Source organism: Cibotium barometz, chromosome 4 (assembly GCF_041138505.1).
Source record: "Cibotium barometz isolate CiBa-2024 chromosome 4, ASM4113850v1, whole genome shotgun sequence".
In the NCBI taxonomy this organism is placed as follows: Eukaryota; Viridiplantae; Streptophyta; class Polypodiopsida; order Cyatheales; family Cibotiaceae; genus Cibotium; species Cibotium barometz.
In genome coordinates this window covers 46,490,525-46,509,817 of record NC_141049.1, presented here as the reverse complement: position 1 = coordinate 46,509,817, position 19,293 = coordinate 46,490,525, and positions in this window count along the sequence as shown.

The following is a 19,293-nucleotide window of genomic DNA, read 5'->3' as shown; positions in this document are numbered from 1 at the left end:
ATCTAGCATAGGGCTTTCACTTAATCTGTTGGAAAGCTACCCAACTAATCGGGTCCACCCGTTCGTAGGATGGTGCCATCGGGGCATTCCATCCTCCCACTTTCCACCCTACTCACGCGTCAATTTATTTTATAATTAATCCTACCACACTGTTTGACATAAATAAACATGTTCCTTAATTAAGGCCCTTTTTACAAGGTTTGTTAAAACAGTCTTTTTACACAATACAGTCATGCTAAAGACAAGATATATATATAGAAAGTTTATACATGAATCAATTCCATACAAGCCAAACCGGCTCTCTTATTCTTTTCCTTTATTCTGCCGATGATCTAGAATTCGGCCTTCCAGCCTTTACATGTTGGGCAAAACCCTACGGGACCATACACCTTATCGTCGCCGCTGGCGAGGACTCAAGCTGGCCTATCTCTCTCTCAGGCTCTATCGCTCGATCCTCTCGCGCCTCAAAGGGATGTCTGCACACTAGGGTGGGCTTATTTACCGCACTAGCCTGGGCGCATCACAACCTCTCGCCTCAATCGACGAACCTTATTCTCCCAATGGTATGAGGGATACCTTGGGCCATTCCTGCGCTTTACTAATGCCGCCGCCCGACTACACAAGCACGGAACAGAGTTAACGTTGAATTCAGGAAAAACTTGCACTCTTTAAAGATAACAATTTCAATGCAATTTATTGAATACAGCATCACACAATTCGTAACTTCATACAATTTTATGTTATTATTTTTTAAAGGAAAAGATACACATTTATTAGCACTAAAAAAAACTTTTCTTTAAAATATAACCAAGCTAACTTGGCCACCATTTCCTTGAGGAGCTTGAAAAGGGAGGGTTGGGAGCATCTTCCCTAATCGCGTTGTTGCGCGCTCCTCTCGAGGTAATATTTTGACGTTTCCGGGATGGGCCATCTTGGACGTCGACTTATAGGGCTCACTGTCGCGGTCGAAACGCTTCAGTCGAATCTCAATTCTGAGATCGTTTGCTCGTCGTATGAGTAAAAGACTATAGCGCATGAACCCTTTCTTAAGGCAAAAACCTCTTATTAAAGTCTACGCAAATGGGGGGGGAACTATGAGATGTCCTTAAGACAAAAATGTTTTGCAAAAAGGGAGAAGGACTAAAGGCTGCTGTAAGTCTCTTCACACGGGCCGGGGGGGGAGAAGAGTTAAGGACACTGCCTCTCCTAGCAAGAGGGGGATGGAGGAAAATTGCCTTATCTAAAAAGAGGCAAATGAGGGAGTGTGAGATGGGTGGCTGTACTACAGCAAGTACACTGCATAGGGACGGATGGCGGTACAACAGGGCATACGCTACTGCGCAGAAATGCGTGTTGCCTGTGGAGCACCCTGGGGGTTTATATAGCTGTGGGGTATGGGTACGGGCGCTGCGCAAAGCAAGGACGAAAGGACGGTGTACCATCAAAGGCTATGGATCAGTGGCCTGCATGGGTCTAGGGAAAAGGTACGGTGTCGATTATCAGGGAAAGGAGTGGTACGCATGTACCTTATCTGGTATGGGGCAGCATGGGTGTCCACGTAGCTATACGTGTGGACCACACAGTGGGCGACCGTCCTTTGGTTCTTGTGCGGCCATCGTACGGTGTCGTGACGTGGGTGGTATCGCTGGGAAATTGCGAGGCTTCTGGCTGTGAGAGTAGCTTCCAAAATCCCAGCAAGGAAACAAAACAGATAGCTCTTCAAGGAGCATAAGACATCTCCATTTTTGTTGACATGTACATGTGACAAATCACTTCAATACATCCCCAAATTCAGCTTGATGATTGCACATAAATTGTGTGTCAAGAGCATGACCAGTTCCAAGCATAGATCTCCTGACTCCTTTTTCCAAATGCCTCAATCATATCACATGTTGGCATAACACATTTTACAAAAGATTTCCATATACATGTGACCGTTCACATCACATATATCATATATTGCCAACTCCATCATTTCAAGATGTCTCTTGATCTCATAAAAAACCTGTTTTCAGATTCCAACAACTCACAAAGCAAAAGATGGCATATGGCATATGTACAACATATTCATGTGATTTTAGAAAACTCCATGTCTAGAAAATCCAAAATCCAACCAAGTAGCTTTTTACCAATAAAATCCAAATCCAGGAAACTCTTTGTATTTTTGATGCTTTCTTATTCCAAGACTCTCAAAAACCATAAAACCTTTTCCCCAAAACCTTCTCGTTCTCAAAAACCTTAAAGGGTTTCTAGACTATACGATTTTTGAAATCGTAAGTAACAACAAACAAAAAAAATCACTTATCTCATAGTAAAAAAAAAGAAGCGAATTTATGGATTTCGCTATTCCCATACGGCTGCTTCACTGCAGTATGCGCCAAAAACATCATTTCCCTTGTATATTGAGAGATTTTTGAAAATCATATCATTCGATAGTGCTTCCTTTCTTCTTTAATTCAAACCCCAGGATGCTCTATACAGTAGCTTTCATCACGATTTTTGATCCTCTGGTCGAATTTCCCTCTGGTTCTCTCTTCCCCTCGTTTCTGCATATTTTCCCCCCTTCATATGCGCCGTTAGCCTGGTTATCTTCTATTTCCTGCAAGGAATTCGGTCCCCCTTCCCTTTTGCAGCCAAAAAATCGGGTTTCCCAAATTAAAAATACATTGCGCTTCCTTTTTTCCAGCTTAATACTCGGATATTCCTTAAAAAAAAAATCCTTCGCATGCCACGCAAGCCGCCACCTTTGAAGCCAAGTAGCCCATTTGCAAGAGATGAAAAATCACAGTAGTACAACCTGTTCACGGGATCACATCCCTCCGTGATGATGCACATCACCAAGTACTTGCCATCCTCGGTAACTGCCGATTCAAAGATCCACTTAGGATTCGTAGAGTCCTTCCAGCATAGAATGTCTTCAGCTTGATCAGTGCCCATGACATGATAATACAGCTGATGATTGAGGTTGATATCGGTTTCCGTTCTCGCATCTACAAACCCGTCCAAATTTGGTGCAGGATAGCGGCTGTAGAAAAATCCTTTATCATCATGGGTCCACGCGATTGAAGAGAACTTAACCCATGAGAGTGAATCTGGTTCCCAAGCTTTATCGGCCACTCGCATCACTTTGATGCTCATCTAATCGCTGCCACCACTGGAGCTAAGGCCAACTGCCAAAAACTCTGCATCCTCACTAAAAGCTGAAGTTGATAATGCAATGGTCCCATCGTCGCTGAGCTTGTTTGGATCCAGAAGAACATCCGCTTCTCCTTTCAGATTGTCCTGAATATACAATACACTTTGGGCTTGTAGTCTCAGCTTTTCCCTTAGATTACACGTGCTCAGCACGGCCTTCGTTAATATTCTCTGTGTTTCAACAAACTCCTTCACATCATCAGCATCTGCATCTTCCAACCAGCGGTAGGGATCAGCAACAAGCATGCCATGGTAATTGTCGACCACTGAGACATCTCTCTTAATTGACGGATATTCAAGCTGCTCTGATACCTCAGGTAACGAGCCCATGGTGGTCAAAGCTTTAAAACCTTGTGACAAACTTTTAAGATCTAATGACAATGACGATGGACAAGTGGTGTAAGATGAAAATGAAGAACCTCCTTCAGAAACAACTGCTTTCCTCGAACATGAATATTTTGCACTACTGAATCCCAACAGGGGGGGGAAAACAGGTATCAATGGAGCCCTTGAAGGAGTTCGTGCAATCAAATCACCAATAGCACGTCCAGGCCAGAGAAGAAGCTCCCGCCTCCAACAAACTCCTTCACTGAATCCCAACAGGGGGGGAAAAACAGGTATCAATGGAGCCCTTGAAGGAGTTCGTGCAATCAAATCACCAATAGCACGTCCAGGCCAGAGAAGAAGCTCCCGCCTCCAACAGTGCATCTCATCATACAAACCCAGAGCCTCCTTGTTCTGCTCATTCCGAGTAAGAACATAAATCATGGCATTCCAAGACACGATATCTTGAAAAGGCATTCTTTCAAAACCAATCCTTGCATCATACATGCTCTCACATTTCCCATACATGTTGAGAGGGGTGTTCCCTACTACAAGGTCTACCATAAGCATAAAAACTCCATGATTCACACCATACTTATGTACAGAGGCTTCGAGACCTGGCTGAGCCTCAGGTCGTCTTATTGAACCTCATTTACAATATGAACATATGTACTTAGGCATCATATAATGACTCAAGTCATGGCACTTAATCCCATGCATCTGGATTTACATTTAATGGCCTCTTATGCATGGTTTCACACCATAGACGTGCCATGGCACGACATCCACCCCCTCTAAACCTGCACATCCTCTGGTATGTGCCAAATCATCATCAAGATCCACATATGTGGATGTCATCTTCATCTTCTACATTATCAGGGAGATCATCCTCTTCCTCTTCAACCATATCCATGCTATCACTATCAAACCTCTCATCCTAAGTCTCCTGTGAATCAAAAGGATCACTGTCATGCCTTCTTTTAAACATCTTGATCCTTTTGCCTGCTCTACAAGATTCTTTATCTCTGTTCCATCAAGCTCACACAGGGTATACGTGGCATTTCCATGCACATGCTTGACAATGTAAGGGCCAAACCATCTTTTTGCAAACTTTCTTTGAACAGTGAACTGGTTGTCAAGACTACTATCATACATTAGGACCCAATCACCTTCTTCAATAGATTTTGGCCGAAGTCTGTGTCTTCTATCAAATCTTTCTTTATTTTTCAACCTTGCATCTTTCAAACGAGCTTTAGCAAGCGCTACATCTTCAGGCCTCCTCTCCAGCTGCCTTATTCGCAATGTAAGGAGTTCTTCCCTATTCAATTCTTCCATCCAGGGTAATACATTCCAAGTTGGAACTACTTCTTCAACTGGCATTACTGACTTCTGACCATACATTAATTCTGCAGGCATGTATCCTGTCACACTGAGTTATGAGTTGTACGGTCAGCCCACAAAGCATATGGTAGCAGCCTTGGCCACTCTCGCATTCTTCCTCTGCATGCCTTAGCCAAAGCTTTAATGATTGGAGGATGTCCTTGCTCACTTTTACCATTGCCCTCAGGGTTGTAAGCACATGTTAGGGCCAATTTGATGCCAATTCTAGAGAAGAATTCCCTTGCTTCTTTAACATCTAGCTCACCCCTGTCAGCTGTTATTTTCCCAACACAACCATACCGGCAAATCACATCTTGTTGAGATATCGAGCTCGTCTAGTGAGGCGGTGGACACTGATGACCCGCCTGGGGGATAGGCCCCACACTTACACCATTGGCATGGTTGGTGAGATCTTGGGTGATATGCGGCCAGTGGGATGACAGGCTGTGTGACAGCCATTCTAGACTGGCATAGTTATAGCGCCAGCTCATTTAGTCGGGTTCACACTATAGAGAACCCATGTATGTATTTGGTTGAGTACCTTTCATATTGTGTGTACTCTTATTCTTGTATATGGTGTGTTGAGTGTGGAGTAGAGAAGAAGAAGATTTTCAGCCTCTCACCTTGTGTGTTCTCTATTAGGGTTTTGTGAGTGTGTGTGTCTGCTTGCAAGAGCTCAAGCTCTCTTCCCCCTGCATCTTTTCATGGTATCAGAGCCTGGTTCGTGCTAAGGGCTGAGCTGCAAGCAAGAGAACCACAGGAAGTGGTACGAGGGTAAGAGCTTCAACTACTCTTCCCTATTGTGTTGGTGACTACACCCTTATCGGGAGCTCTACGGGAGGCACCGGCAAACGGTCTCTGATTGAGGAGCTTTCTTCGCGGGAGTAAAGCTATAGGGCAACTATACAGTCCTATCGGACTACAATTTTAGGCCGAAGACGCGTTTCGGGCGTGTCTGGACCTCCGTTTTTCAGAAAGCAGGCGATTTCGAGCACTGCGGGTAAGTCATCGATTCTATGTAGAACTCTGTTTTAAGAACTGCAGGAAGACAGATTGACTGTGCAGACATTGTGGGTGCTGCAAAGAGGTCTACAGTTGCCATTGGGTGTATGTATGCACATTGAAGTCACTGGTTGTGACATTTGAGAGTACTACAGTACCGCTGTGCAGAAAATACAGCAGTTTGTGCAGAAAAACCAGAGTGCAGTTTCTGGTAAAATTGTGTGTTTGGCAAGATGTCTAATGATGGCATAACACAGATTGTGGCTGAGAAGCTGGATAAGAATAACTTCCATGCTTGGAGGTTCAGGTTGACAAATTTCCTGATGGGAAAAGGCTATCGGGACTACATAGAAGGTGAGCATGAAGAGGCACCGAAGATACCGGATATAAATCCGACTGCTGCAGATGTGAAAGAGTTTAAAGACTGGAACCAAAGAGCCAGGAAAGTAATGTATTGGCTTTCCATTAGTATACAGGACACCATGATTGGGCACATTCAGGATGCTAAGTCCCCCAAGGAGGCATGGGACACCTTGGTAAAGCTCTATGAAACAAATACCAAGGCACGTAAGATACAGTTGAAGAATGAACTTCATACTGTGGAGAAAAAGAGCATGTCAATGAATGACTATGCGTTGAAGATAAAGGGTATTGTGGAATCCCTTGCATCTATTGGTGTGTCAGTAGATGATGATGACAAGGTGGAAGTCTGTCTACGTGGTCTCGGGCCACAATACAAGGCATTCAAGACGTCTATTCAGACTCGGAAAAACATTCCCAACTTTACAGATTTGGTGTCTATGCTGATTATCGAAGAGAAGAACTTAGGTGAAGACCAACAGTCTTCACAAAGCAAAAACAGTTCAGAGCAATAGGCCTTCTACACGAGTTCAGGAAGAGGACGAGGTAGAGGAGGCCGTGGACGCGGTCAAGGAAGTGGCCGAATAGGTATTCAGATTTATGGCCAGCAGAGGAGCAACAACAACAACAGTCCCAGAATCAACAACAACAACAACACGCAGGTGGAAGAGGCAAATTCAGAGGCAGGGGGAGTCAAAGAGGCCGTGGAAATTGGCAAAGGCAATATAATGATGCACGTGAATGCTATTATTGTGGTAAGCTTGGACATGTGCAGTCAGAATGTTATAAGAAGCAGGCTGACATGCAAAATGGGAAAGTGCAGCAAAACAACTATGCATCCTCAAGCAGAAATAATGACGATAATGAAAGGTTGTTTGTTATGCAGCATGTTGTGAATGCCATGTCTGAAAATGTTGATGCAGCACAAAAAGATAATGTATGGTATGTGGATTCAGGCGCTTCGAACCACATGACGAGTCATGGGGAGTGGTTCAAGGAGATGAAAAACCAGGAAAGACCAGGTTTTGTGGAAACAGGGGATGACACTGCTCATCCAATTGCCCACGTTCGAGATGTGCCATTGTCTATGCAGGATGGCAAAGTGAAGTACCTTGCAGATGTACTTCATGTACCGAACATAACAAAGAATCTGGTTTTAGTTGGCCAGATGATTGAGCAGGGTTTGCAGGTTCGGTTTAACCCTGATGGGTGTTATGTTGAAGATTTCAAAGACAAGTGCAGGTTGGTTGCAAAAGGCAACAGAGTGGGCAGAATGTTTACGTTGAATGTAGATATGCCTGAAATGAGTGCTGCGATGTTTGCAAATGGTTCAGGAATTGTTGCAGACACAGACATATGGCATAAAAGAATTGGACATGTGAATGTGCAGAGATTGAAGTCTATGCAGACAAAAGGAATTGTGACAGGGCTGCCAAAATTTAAAGTGGAAGGTATGCATAAAATCTGTGAAGCATGCCAATTTGGGAAGCAAACAAAGCATGTGTTTCCACGTAACAGATATGTGAGCAGAAATGCACTAGATGTTGTGCATTCAGATGTATGGGGTTCTACGAAGACCATATCTATGGGAGGCTGTAGGTATTATGTGACTTTCATTGATGACCACACAAGGAAAGTGTGGGTATATTTCATGAAGGAGAAGAGTGAGGTGTTCACTCACTTTCAGAATTTCAGAGTTTTGGTTGAAAAGCAAACAGGGAAATATGTCAAGTGCCTAAGGTCAGATGGAGGGGGAGAATACTTCTCCAATGAGTTCTCTGAATTTTTGAAGAAGAATGGTATTCGGAGACAGTTTACATGCAGATACACTCCGCAGCAAAATGGAGTTGCTGAGCGGAAAAACAGGCACATTGCTGAGATTGCGCGAGCATTGATAGAAGAGAAGAATATGCCGCATTGCTATTGGGCTGAGGCTGTTTCTACAGCAGTATACATCATGAACAGGACTCCAACTGTAGCCATACATGATGTAACTCCAGAGGAGAGGTTTACTGGCAGAAAACCAGATCTGTCTCATCTGAAAGTCTTTGGATGCATTGCATATGTGCATGTGCCAAATGAGCTGAGAACTAAGCTGGATCCAAAAGCTGAAAAATGTGTGTTTATTGGATACTCCCTTGAGCAAAAGGGATACAAGTGTTATAACCCTGCTACACGTGAGTTGAGAGTAAGCAGGGATGTTGTCTTTGATGAGATGAGCAGCTGGTATGCTGCTGAAAAAGAAGCTGTTGGGGCTGATGTGAGTGGAAGTGTGGTTGCACAGAATGCAGGTCAGCAATCACAGTCTTTGAGTGGACCAGGAGAGTCCTCATCTGAGTGGGTCTGTTGATAGACCATGGAGTGGCAGGCTGCGTCATAATACCAGTCCTGCAAATGTGATTACTACATCACGTAAAGGAAAAGAGAAAGTGGTTGAGCCCCTTGGTATGCCTGACATTTCTGCAGGGCATTCTCATGTTGATGGAGAGTCTAGTGGCTCAGATATGAGCCTTGATGGAGGAGCTTGGGATCCCAGCTATGAGAACACCTGGTGTAAAGAAGGCTATGGAAGCCATGAATGAAAAGCTGCGAAGATCTGGGAGAGTGAGAAATCATGTGTAGAGATTTACCTATGATGGTTATGTGGCACATCACTATGCATATATGGCAAAGGTTGTGTAGGTTGTTGAGCCCACATGCATTGATGAGACTGTTGGAAATGTGTGTTGGGAGAAAGCTATGGATAAGGAGATGGATGCACTATATGGAAATGAAACTTGGGATTTAGTGCAATTGCCTGAAGGCAAGAAAGCCATTAGATGCAAGTGGGTGTACAAAGTTAAACATAACAGTGATGGAAGCATAAACAGGTACAAGGCTAGATTGGTAGCCAAAGGATATGCGTAGACATATGGAATTGATTATGAGGAAACTTTCAGCCCAGTTGCCAAGATGGCAACGGTGAGAGTTGTGATAGCAGTGGCTGCGTCAAAGCAATGGTCTTTACATCAGATGGATGTAAAGAATGCATTCTTGCATGGGGATTTGCAAGAAGAGGTGTATATGTTGCAGCCACCTGGTTATGAGGATGTAGGTCACCCCGAGCATGTTTGCAGGTTGAAGAAAGCCTTGTATGGCTTAAAGCAAGCACCAAGAGCATGGTCTGACAAGATTTCTGAATATCTTGTCACTATTCGCTTTCATGTAGCCAATGCAGATTTCTCATTGTATGTGAGACATGGTGATAGAGGAGTTGTGCTTGTTGTCATCTATGTAGATGACTTGATCATTACGGGGGACCATGATGCAGAGATCTTTGATGTAAAGATCTTGCTTAGATAAAAGTTTGAGATGAAGGATCTGGGGGAGCTCAAATATTTCTTGGGCATTGAGGTGATTAGGTCACCACATGGTATTGGATTACTACACAGAGACAGTATGGCTTGGACATGTTGTCCAAGTATGGTATGACAGGCTGTAAGCCTATTTCTGTGCCATTGGATCAGAATGGCAAGTTGAGTGCAGATTCAGGAGAGATCTTGGAGGATCCTACTATGTACAGGCGCATAGTAGGAAGTTTGATCTACATGACGATCACCAGACCAGATTTGAGCTATGCTGTTGGGTTGGTGAGTCAGTTTATGCAGGTTCCACGGAAACCGCATTTGGATGCAGTGAGACGCATACTGAGGTATGTGAAGTCTACTTTGCATTGTGGACTATTCTATGAGACTAGGACAGAGATATGTGTACATGGGTACACAGATGCTGATTGGGCTGGTAGTATCTCAGATAGAAGATCTACCAGTGGATTCATGTTTTCTTTGGGGAGTGCTGCTGTGACTTGGAGCAGCAAGAAGCAGCCTACGGTTGCTCTATCGAGTACGGAGGCCGAGTACAGAGGAGCTGCTATGGCAGCATGTAAGGTAGCTTGGTTGAGGAAGCTACTTGCAGATTTGGGTCTATCAGTGGATAGACAAGTTGTCATTTTCTGTGACAATATTAGCAGTATACAGTTGGCCAGGAACCCAGTCTTTCATGCTCGTACGAAGCACATAGAGGTCCACTACCACTTCGTCAGAGAGAAGGTCTTGGCAGGAGATCTTGACCTTGTTTATGTCAGCACACAGAGGATCAGGTAGCTGACATCTTCACCAAAGAATTGGGTACAGAGAAGCTCCGCAGATTCAGGGCTTCGCTTGGTGTACATGAGATGGAGTTGAGCTCGAGGGGGAGTGTTGAGATATCGAGCTCGTCTAGTGAGGCGGTGGACACTGATGACCCGCCTGGGGGATAGGCCCCACACTTACACCACTGGCATGGTTGGTGAGATCTTGGGTGAGATGCGGCCAGTGGGATGACAGGCTGTGTGACAGCCATTCTAGAGACTGGCATAGTTATAGCGCCAGCTCATTTAGTCAGGTTCACACTATAGAGAACCCTTGTATGTATTTGGTTGAGTACCTTTCATATTGTGTGTACTCTTATTCTTGTATATTCCTCATTTTCCCTCTTACGCTTTTCCTCTACCTGTGCCTCATTATTCTGGCATTTTGCAATGTAGGCATGAACAGATAAAGAATCCACAGGCTCTTCCTAGCCAGTCTCAAGACGTATACAGTCACCTGCCTCATGCAAAGCCTGCTTAAACACCTTCTTTGACGCAATTAGTTCCATTGTTGATGGCCAAAAATCTTCTTTCTCATAATCTTCATCATTCTCAGATTCCTGCTTTGATTGACCAACCTTTAACCCATAGGTTGCTGCCTCAACCATAGAGATGGCATGGCTAGCAGCCATATCCTCAACCAGCTTTTTCATCCCTCCTTTCCCAAAGTTTGTGCTTAATGGAAGACCAGTCTCTGTAAGGTGGATTTTCCCATCTTTGAAAAACACAAGTTGATTTCTGAGCACTTCCTTATAGCTAGCACAGTCTTTCTTTGCATGTTTTGGGTCATCACACCATATACATCTGAATGTAAACCCTTCTTTGCTTTGAGGCCTTTGCATAGAAGCCTGCCCTAATGGTAGCCCTTTTTCTTCAATCCTAGACATCTTCAATTTTAGGTCTCGCATGCCCTTAATAAGCTCTTCCATCGGCCCTTCTATCTTTGGGATTGCAGCAGCTGGTTTTGGTAGATTCTCAGGGGTAACAATAGTTATAGGAGTTGCCGAGCTCATCACCATTTTATCCCTCCTCCGCTGCCGCTTTGCTAGCATGGTGACCGCATCCTCGACATCATTCCAATCATTCTTTAGCCCCTGCTCTGTATTATTATCCTCAAGGAGGATTTCCAGTTTCTCTTGGAGATCTTTCCCAGCTGCTTGTAAGAAGAGCTCTGTTTTTTCCCTGTCCAAAGTTGTGCGCTCTATCCTTGACAGCTGGGCATAACGCTTCTCAAACTCTCTTAGGCAACTCTGTGGCAGAAATTCCCATTTTGGGTTTTGTGACCCATTCCAAGAAAGTTCGCTTGGTCACCCACTCAGAATCCTCCATGAAATAATCATCCTTCAAAGCAAGCTTGAACTCCTCCCAATTTCTGCCACCATGTGCTGCCTGTAATCCTCTTATGCGCTCTCTTATTTCAGGAACACATACCAGCTCAAAGCTTCGAACCATATCCTCCTCAGTCACCCTGTTTAGCTCCATTTCCTTTGTGTAATTGCGCAGGTACTTTGTGATGTCCTTACCATCAAACTGATCCACCTTTTTCACAATTGACTGCAGTGCTTTAGTCGTGGAAATTTGCCCCCTCTCAGCAGCTTGCTGAGAGGTGCTATTGCATATACATAGTAAACATCTGAAACATTTGCATAACCCCGGGGTCAAAATGAACCCCTGTCCCTCAGGATTCTTAGCCATAACTTGCACTGTATATTTCACCACTAACTCTCACCCCAGCAGTTTCACGTCGGGTTCACCAAAATTCCTGTCGTGACGTGGGTGGTATCGCTGGGAAAGTGCGAGACTTCTGGCTGTGAGAGTAGCTTCCAAAATCCCAGCAAGGAAACAAAACAGATAGCTCTTCAAGGAGCATAAGACATCTCCATTTTTGTTGACATGTACATGTGACAAATCACTTCAATACATCCCCAAATTCAGCTTGATGATTGCACATAAATTGTGTGTCAAGAGCATGACCAGTTCCAAGCATAGATCTCCTGACTCCTTTTTCCAAATGCCTCAATCATATCACATGTTGGCATAACACATTTTACAAAAGATTTCCATAGACATGTGACCGTTCACATCACATATATCATATACTACCAACTCCATCATTTCAAGATGTCTCTTGATCTCATAAAAAACCTGTTTTCAGATTCCAACAACTCACAAGCAAAAGATGGCATATGGCATATGTGTTGAAATATACAAGTGAATAGGGTGTGTGTGGGAACAAGCTCTTGGTGGATAGAGGCTGTAAAAGAGGAGATGTAATTGTGAAAGAACCTGTGAAAAGGTGAGAAGAATCTACTGGGAGAGAATAATGGGTAGCATGAGGGAATTTAGGAGTGTGGAGATATTCAGGGAAAAGAGAAGAGGTGGAGAGAATCAGGCAAGAGGTGGAGATATTTTGGGAGTGAATCATGGAGAAATCAATGGGATTAGATGCTTGATGTAAACTCTATAAATTGAGGCATAGCCCTAATGAGAATTTGCTAGTTTTTGAGTATCCATGCCTACATTAATCTATGTGCTAATTATTCACTAATTACATCTTAATCATTTGCTAATCACTTTGTTAATCATGTTGATTCTAGTGTTTGATCCACCATAGCTCATCATTATGCTCAAATTTCAACATGGTATCAGAGCCATGCTTAGAATCAATTAGATTTATGAGCCCATTAGTTAATTAATTAGGATTAGTAGATAAATAGCAAAAAATCAAATTTTTAGTGAGTTTTCACTTCTCCCCTTCACCCCCAGCCAGTGGAGGATCTCTAGCACGTTGCACACATAGAATTAGGGCATAAGCTTCTAACACAAGCTAGCTAACCCATAGGAGCTCCAACCCATCGAATCAGAAGCGCAAACCGCCCACAGAAGCTCCCGATTTTCGCTGATTAAAAAGCTACGTTTTTCTGAGATGATTTGGTGATTTCTACTTCCACAGATCAAAGGTCTCTAATTCCTCTTAGCCCAAGGGGTAATCAAGCATGCTCTACAAGCTGGTGAAGACAGAATTGAGTTTCATCAAGTCTACAGTGAGATCCAAGCTCTTCATCAAATCTGCAGGTGACTTTGGTAAAACAGAGATTAAGCTTTCAATATTTGGTCAAATCTTGTGTTTCTTGGCTTAATCCTCTACTAGACTCATTTCTATTGATGCCTTTGAAAGCATTTGAGTTCATTTGAAGTGGAAGGCACCAGATCTGGACTCCCCGCATACTCTGTTTTTTGCACACAAAACAGAGCATTAATTTGCTAATCAGTGATTAATCAGTGCTAATCACTATATTTTGGTGCAATTGAGGGTTCAAATTAACCATTAGGTATCTGATACAGATCCCTATAACTTCAGATTTCAAATCGGAGTTGGTTTGATACTCCAACCATCCCGTACAAATTGGTTACCCTTAATTTAATGTAATTTCTGGTAAAATTGTGCTGATAAAATTGTAAAAATCATCATTTTGCATTTAACCCTTGGTTAATGCCTGTAAATCTCACTCAAATTCAAGATTATTCACAGCCAGAGCTACATTTGGAATGTGCATGAGAATGAATGCTATACGCATTATGTATTGGGCACATTGCATCAGTGTAAAAATGGGAACATACACTGCCCTTGTCCAGAATAAGGCAAGAGAGGTAAGACCTCCCGCATAATTTTGGGTTTGCATTGCATAATGATACAAGATAAATATAAAAAGCCCAAAGGAACTGTCAGCAAATCATTTGAACATGTTGCTCACATAGAGCAAAATGACCTGACGGACGAGCTCATGGCCCCAGCCATGGAAGAAGAAGAATATCTCTTCCCAAGAAGAGGATCCACACCGAGAAGAAGATCTGAAGGAAGACATGGACATGAGAAGAGAAGCTGCCACGAGAAGAGAAGCTGCCCCGAGAAGACTGAAAGAAGACATGGACGCGTGGAGAGAAGCTGCCACGACAAGAAGACTGAAGAAAAGAGAAGATGTGAGGCTCCAAAGAGTGAGGAGCCATGTGAAAATCTCTGAGAGAGAAAGAGAGAGAGACCCCACAACCCAATGTAACCTGCCCCAACAAAGTAAAACCACCTCTGAGAGCCACCGATGATGTAGGCCACGTGGTAGATGTATGTGTGAGCACTTTAGTCAAGGTCGCGGGCAACTATAGTAAGCCTTGGACACATAGAGAGAGTGTCAAGGACTATGAGTTTAGGGACTTGAGGCACTGGTCGCGGACTGTCAAGTAAGAAAGAAACTTGATACAGGGTCCAGGTGTGCTGAGATAACTTTAGGGGAGGAGTAGACACTGGTCGCAGACTATCAAGTAAGGGGAGGCTTGGTATAGGGTCTAGGTGTACTAGGAGTATTCACTTGAGGGGAGGTGTGTTGAAATATACAAGTGAATAGGGTGTGTGTGGGAACAAGCTCTTGGATAGAGGCTGTAAAAGAGGAGATGTAATTGTGAAAGAACCTGTGAAAAGGTGAGAAGAATCTACTGGGAGAGAATAATGGGTAGCATGAGGGAATTTAGGAGTGTGGAGATATTCAGGGAAAAGAGAAGAGGTGGAGAGAATCAGGCAAGAGGTGGAGATATTTTGGGAGTGAATCATGGAGAAATCAATGGGATTAGATGCTTGATGTAAACTCTATAAATTGAGGCATAGCCCTAATGAGAATTTGCTGGTTTTTTAGTATCCATGCCTACATTAATCTATGTGCTAATTATTCACTAATTACATCTTAATCATTTACTAATCACTTTGTTAATCATGTTGATTCTAGTGTTTGATCCACCATAGCTCATCATTATGCTCAAATTTCAACAATATGTACAACATATAGTCTTCTTTCTTGCTCGGTTTCCTCCCGTGTGTGCTCCTTCTCTGCTCCCTCCTTGCACTTAGGTTTCGTTTCTGTTGGAAGAGGCGAAAACGAAAGCAGTGTTGATATGTTAGTTCAAAATCTTTATTTGGGGAAGGCGGGCTATTTTTAGTTTAAACAGACCGTCGCGTTTATAAACGCGTGTATGATAATTTAGCTGCGTTAATACACGCGTTTTGCAGGAATTACCCGCGTTAATACACGCAATTTTTAGGAGATAGCCGCGTTAATACACGTAATTTTTAGGAAATAGCCGCGTCAATACACGCAATTTTTATACTTTCATTAAAAACATATTATGATTTTGTGTTTTCTGGTTTGTACATAGGATGTCATCAACCTCTTCAAGCAGTTCTGGGGAAGATGAGACAATGCGTCATCATAATCGCGATGTGTGGTTGGGACAACGGGTCAAATGTATGTGTAATCGATGTCAAGGATGCATTGTACGAGCACGTCGAATTACCTTGAATCACATCTCCATGTATGGAGAATGGAATCAAACAGGTTTAGAGGTGAGTAGATGTAAATTGATGGTATTCAAATGACTCATGGTATCCAAATTAAATTAATAGAGTTGTAATATATAAACTCTAATTGAAGCAGGATGCAGTACCACACCCTAACATGGTGCCCTACGCGCGATGAGAGCACGCAAAGTGTTGAGATATCGAGCTCGTCTAGTGAGGCGGTGGCCACTGATGACCTACCTGGGGGATAGGCCCTGCACTTACACCACTGGCATGGTTGGTGAGATCTTGGGTGATATGCGGCCAGTGGGATGACAGGCTGTGTGACAGCCATTCTAGAGACTGGCATAGTTATAGCGCCAGCTCATTTAGTCGGGTTCACACTATAGAGAACCCGTGTATGTATTGGTTGAGTACCTTTCATATTATGTGTACTCTTATTCTTGTATATGGTGTGTTGAGTGTTGAGTAGAGAAGAAGAAGATTTTCAGCCTCTCACCTTGTGTGTTCTCTATTAGGGTTTTGTGAGTGTGTGTGTGTGCTTGGAAGCGCTCAAGCTCTCTTCCCCCCTGCATCTTTTCATGGTATCAGAGCCTGGTTCGTGCTAAGGGCTGAGCTGCAAGCAAGAGAACCACAAGAAGCGGTACGAGGGTAAGTGCTACAACTACTCTTCCCTATTGTGTTGGTGACTACACCCTTGTCGGGAGCTCTACGGGAGGCACCGGCAAACGATCTCTGATTGAGGAGCTTTCTTCGTGGGAGTGAAGCTATAGGGCAACTATACAGTCCTATCGGACTACAATTTTGGGCCGAAAACGCGTTTCGGGCGCGTCTGGACCTCTGTTTTTTAGAAAGCAGGCGATTTCGAGCACTGCGGGTAAGTCATCGATTCTCTGCAGAACTCTGTTTTAAGAACTGCAGGAAGACAGATTGACTGTGCAGACACTGTGGGTGCTGCAAAGAGGTCTACAGTTGCCATTGGGTGTATGTATGCACATTGAAGTCACTGGTTGTGACATTTGAGAGTACTACAATACCGCTGTGCAGAAAATACAGCAGTTTGTGCAGAAAAACCAGAGTGCAGTTTCTGGTAAAATTGTGTGTTTGGCAAGATGTCTAATGATGGAATAACACAGATTGTGGCTGAGAAGCTGGATAAGAATAACTTTCATGCTTGGAGGTTCAGGTTGACAAATTTCCTAATGGGAAAAGGCTATTGGGACTACATAGAAGGTGAGCATGAAGAGGCACCGGAGATACCGGATATAAATCCGACTGCTGCAGATGTGAAAGAGTTTAAAGACTGGAACCAAGGAGCCAGGAAAGTTATGTATTGACTCTCCATTAGTATACAGGACACCATGATTGGGCACATTCAGGATGCCAAGTCCCCCAAGGAGGCGTGGGACACCTTGGTAAAGCTCTATGAAACAAATACCAAGGCACGTAAGATACAGTTGAAGAATGAACTTCATCTTGTGGAGAAAAAGAGCATGTCTGTGAATGACTATGCGCTGAAGATAAAGGGTATTGTGGAATCCCTTGCATCTATTGGTGTGTCAGTAGATGATGATGACAAGGTGGAAGTCTGTCTACGTGGTCTCGGGCTACAATACAAGGCGTTCAAGACGTCTATTCAGACTCGGGAAAACATTCCCAACTTTACAGATTTGGTGTCTATGCTGATTATCGAAGAGAAGAGCTTGGGTGAAGACCAACAGTCTTCACAAAGCAAAAACAATTCAGAGCAACAGGCCTTCTAGACGAGTTCAGGAAGAGGACGAGGTAGAGGAGGCTGTGGACGCGGTCAAGGAGGTGGCCGAACAGGTAATCAGAATTATGGTCAACAGCAGCAGTAACAACAACAGTCCCAGAATCAACAACAACAACAGTCCCAGAATCAACAACAACAACAACAACACGCAGGTGGAAGAGGCAAATTCAGAGGCAGGGGGAGTCAAAGAGGATGTGGAAATTGGCAAAGGCAATATAATGATGCACGTGAATGCTATTATTGTGGTAAGCCTGGACATGTGCATGCAGAATGTTATAAGAAGCAGGCTGACATGCAAAATGGGAAAGTGCAGCAAAACAACTATGCATCCTCAAGTAGAAATAATGAGGATAATGAAAGGTTGTTTGTTATGCAGCATGTCGTGAATGCCATGTCTGAAAATGTTGATGCAGCACAAAAAGATAATGTATGGTATGTGGATTCAGGCGCTTCGAACCACATGACGAGTCATGGGGAGTGGTTCAAGGAGATGAAAAACCCGGAAAGACCAGGTTTTGTGGAAACAGGGGATGACACGGCTCATCCAATTGCCCATGTTGGAGATGTGCCATTGTCTATGCAGGATGGCAAAGTGAAGTATCTTGCAGATGTACTTCATGTACCGAACATAACAAAGAATCTGGTTTCAGTTGGCCAGATGATTGAGCAGGGGTTGCAGGTTCGGTTTAACCCTGATGGATGTTATGTTGAAGATTTCAAAGACAAGTGCAGGTTGGTTGCAAAAGGCAACAGAGTGGGCAGAATGTTTACATTGAATGTAGACATGCCTGAAATGAGTGCTGCGATGTTTGCAAATGGTTCAGGAGTTGTTGCAGACACAGACATATGGCATAAAAGAATAGGACATGTAAATGTGCAGAGACTGAAGTCTATGCAAACAAAAGGAATTGTGACAGGGCTGCCAAAATTTAAAGTGGAAGGTATGCAGAAAATATGTGAAGCATGCCAATTCGGGAAGCAAACAAAGCATGTGTTTCCACGTAACAGATATGTGAGCAAAAATGCATTGGATATTGTGCATTCAGATGTATGGGGTCCTACGAAGACCATATCTATGGGAGGCTGCAGGTATTATGTGACTTTCATTGATGACCACACAAGGAAAGTGTGGGTATATTTCATGAAGGAGAAGAGTGAGGTGTTCACTCACTTTCAGAATTTCAGAGTTTTGGTTGAAAAGCAAACAGGGAAATATGTAAAGTGCCTAAGGTCAGATGGAGGGGGAGAGTACTTCTCCAATGAGTTCTCTGAATTTTTGAAGAAGAATTGTATTCGGAGACAGTTTACATGCAGATACACTCCGCAGCAAAATGGAGTTGCTGAGCGGAAAAACAGGCACATTGCTGAGATTGCGCGAGCATTGATGGAAGAGAAGAATATGCCGCATAGCTATTGGGCTGAGGCTGTTTCTACAGCAGTATACATCATGAACAGGACTCCAACTGCAGTCATACATGATGTAACTCCAGAGGAGAGGTTTACTGGCAGAAAACCAGATTTGTCTCATCTGAAAGTCTTTGGATGCATTGCATATGTGCATGTGCCAGATGAGCTGAGAACTAAGCTGGATCCAAAAGCTGAAAAATGTGTGTTTATTGGATACTCCCTTGAGCAAAAGGGATACAGGTGTTATAACCCTGCTACATGTGAGTTGAGGGTAAGCAGGGATGTTGTTTTTGATGAGATGAGCAGCTGGTATGCTGCTGAAAAAGAAGCTGTTGGGGC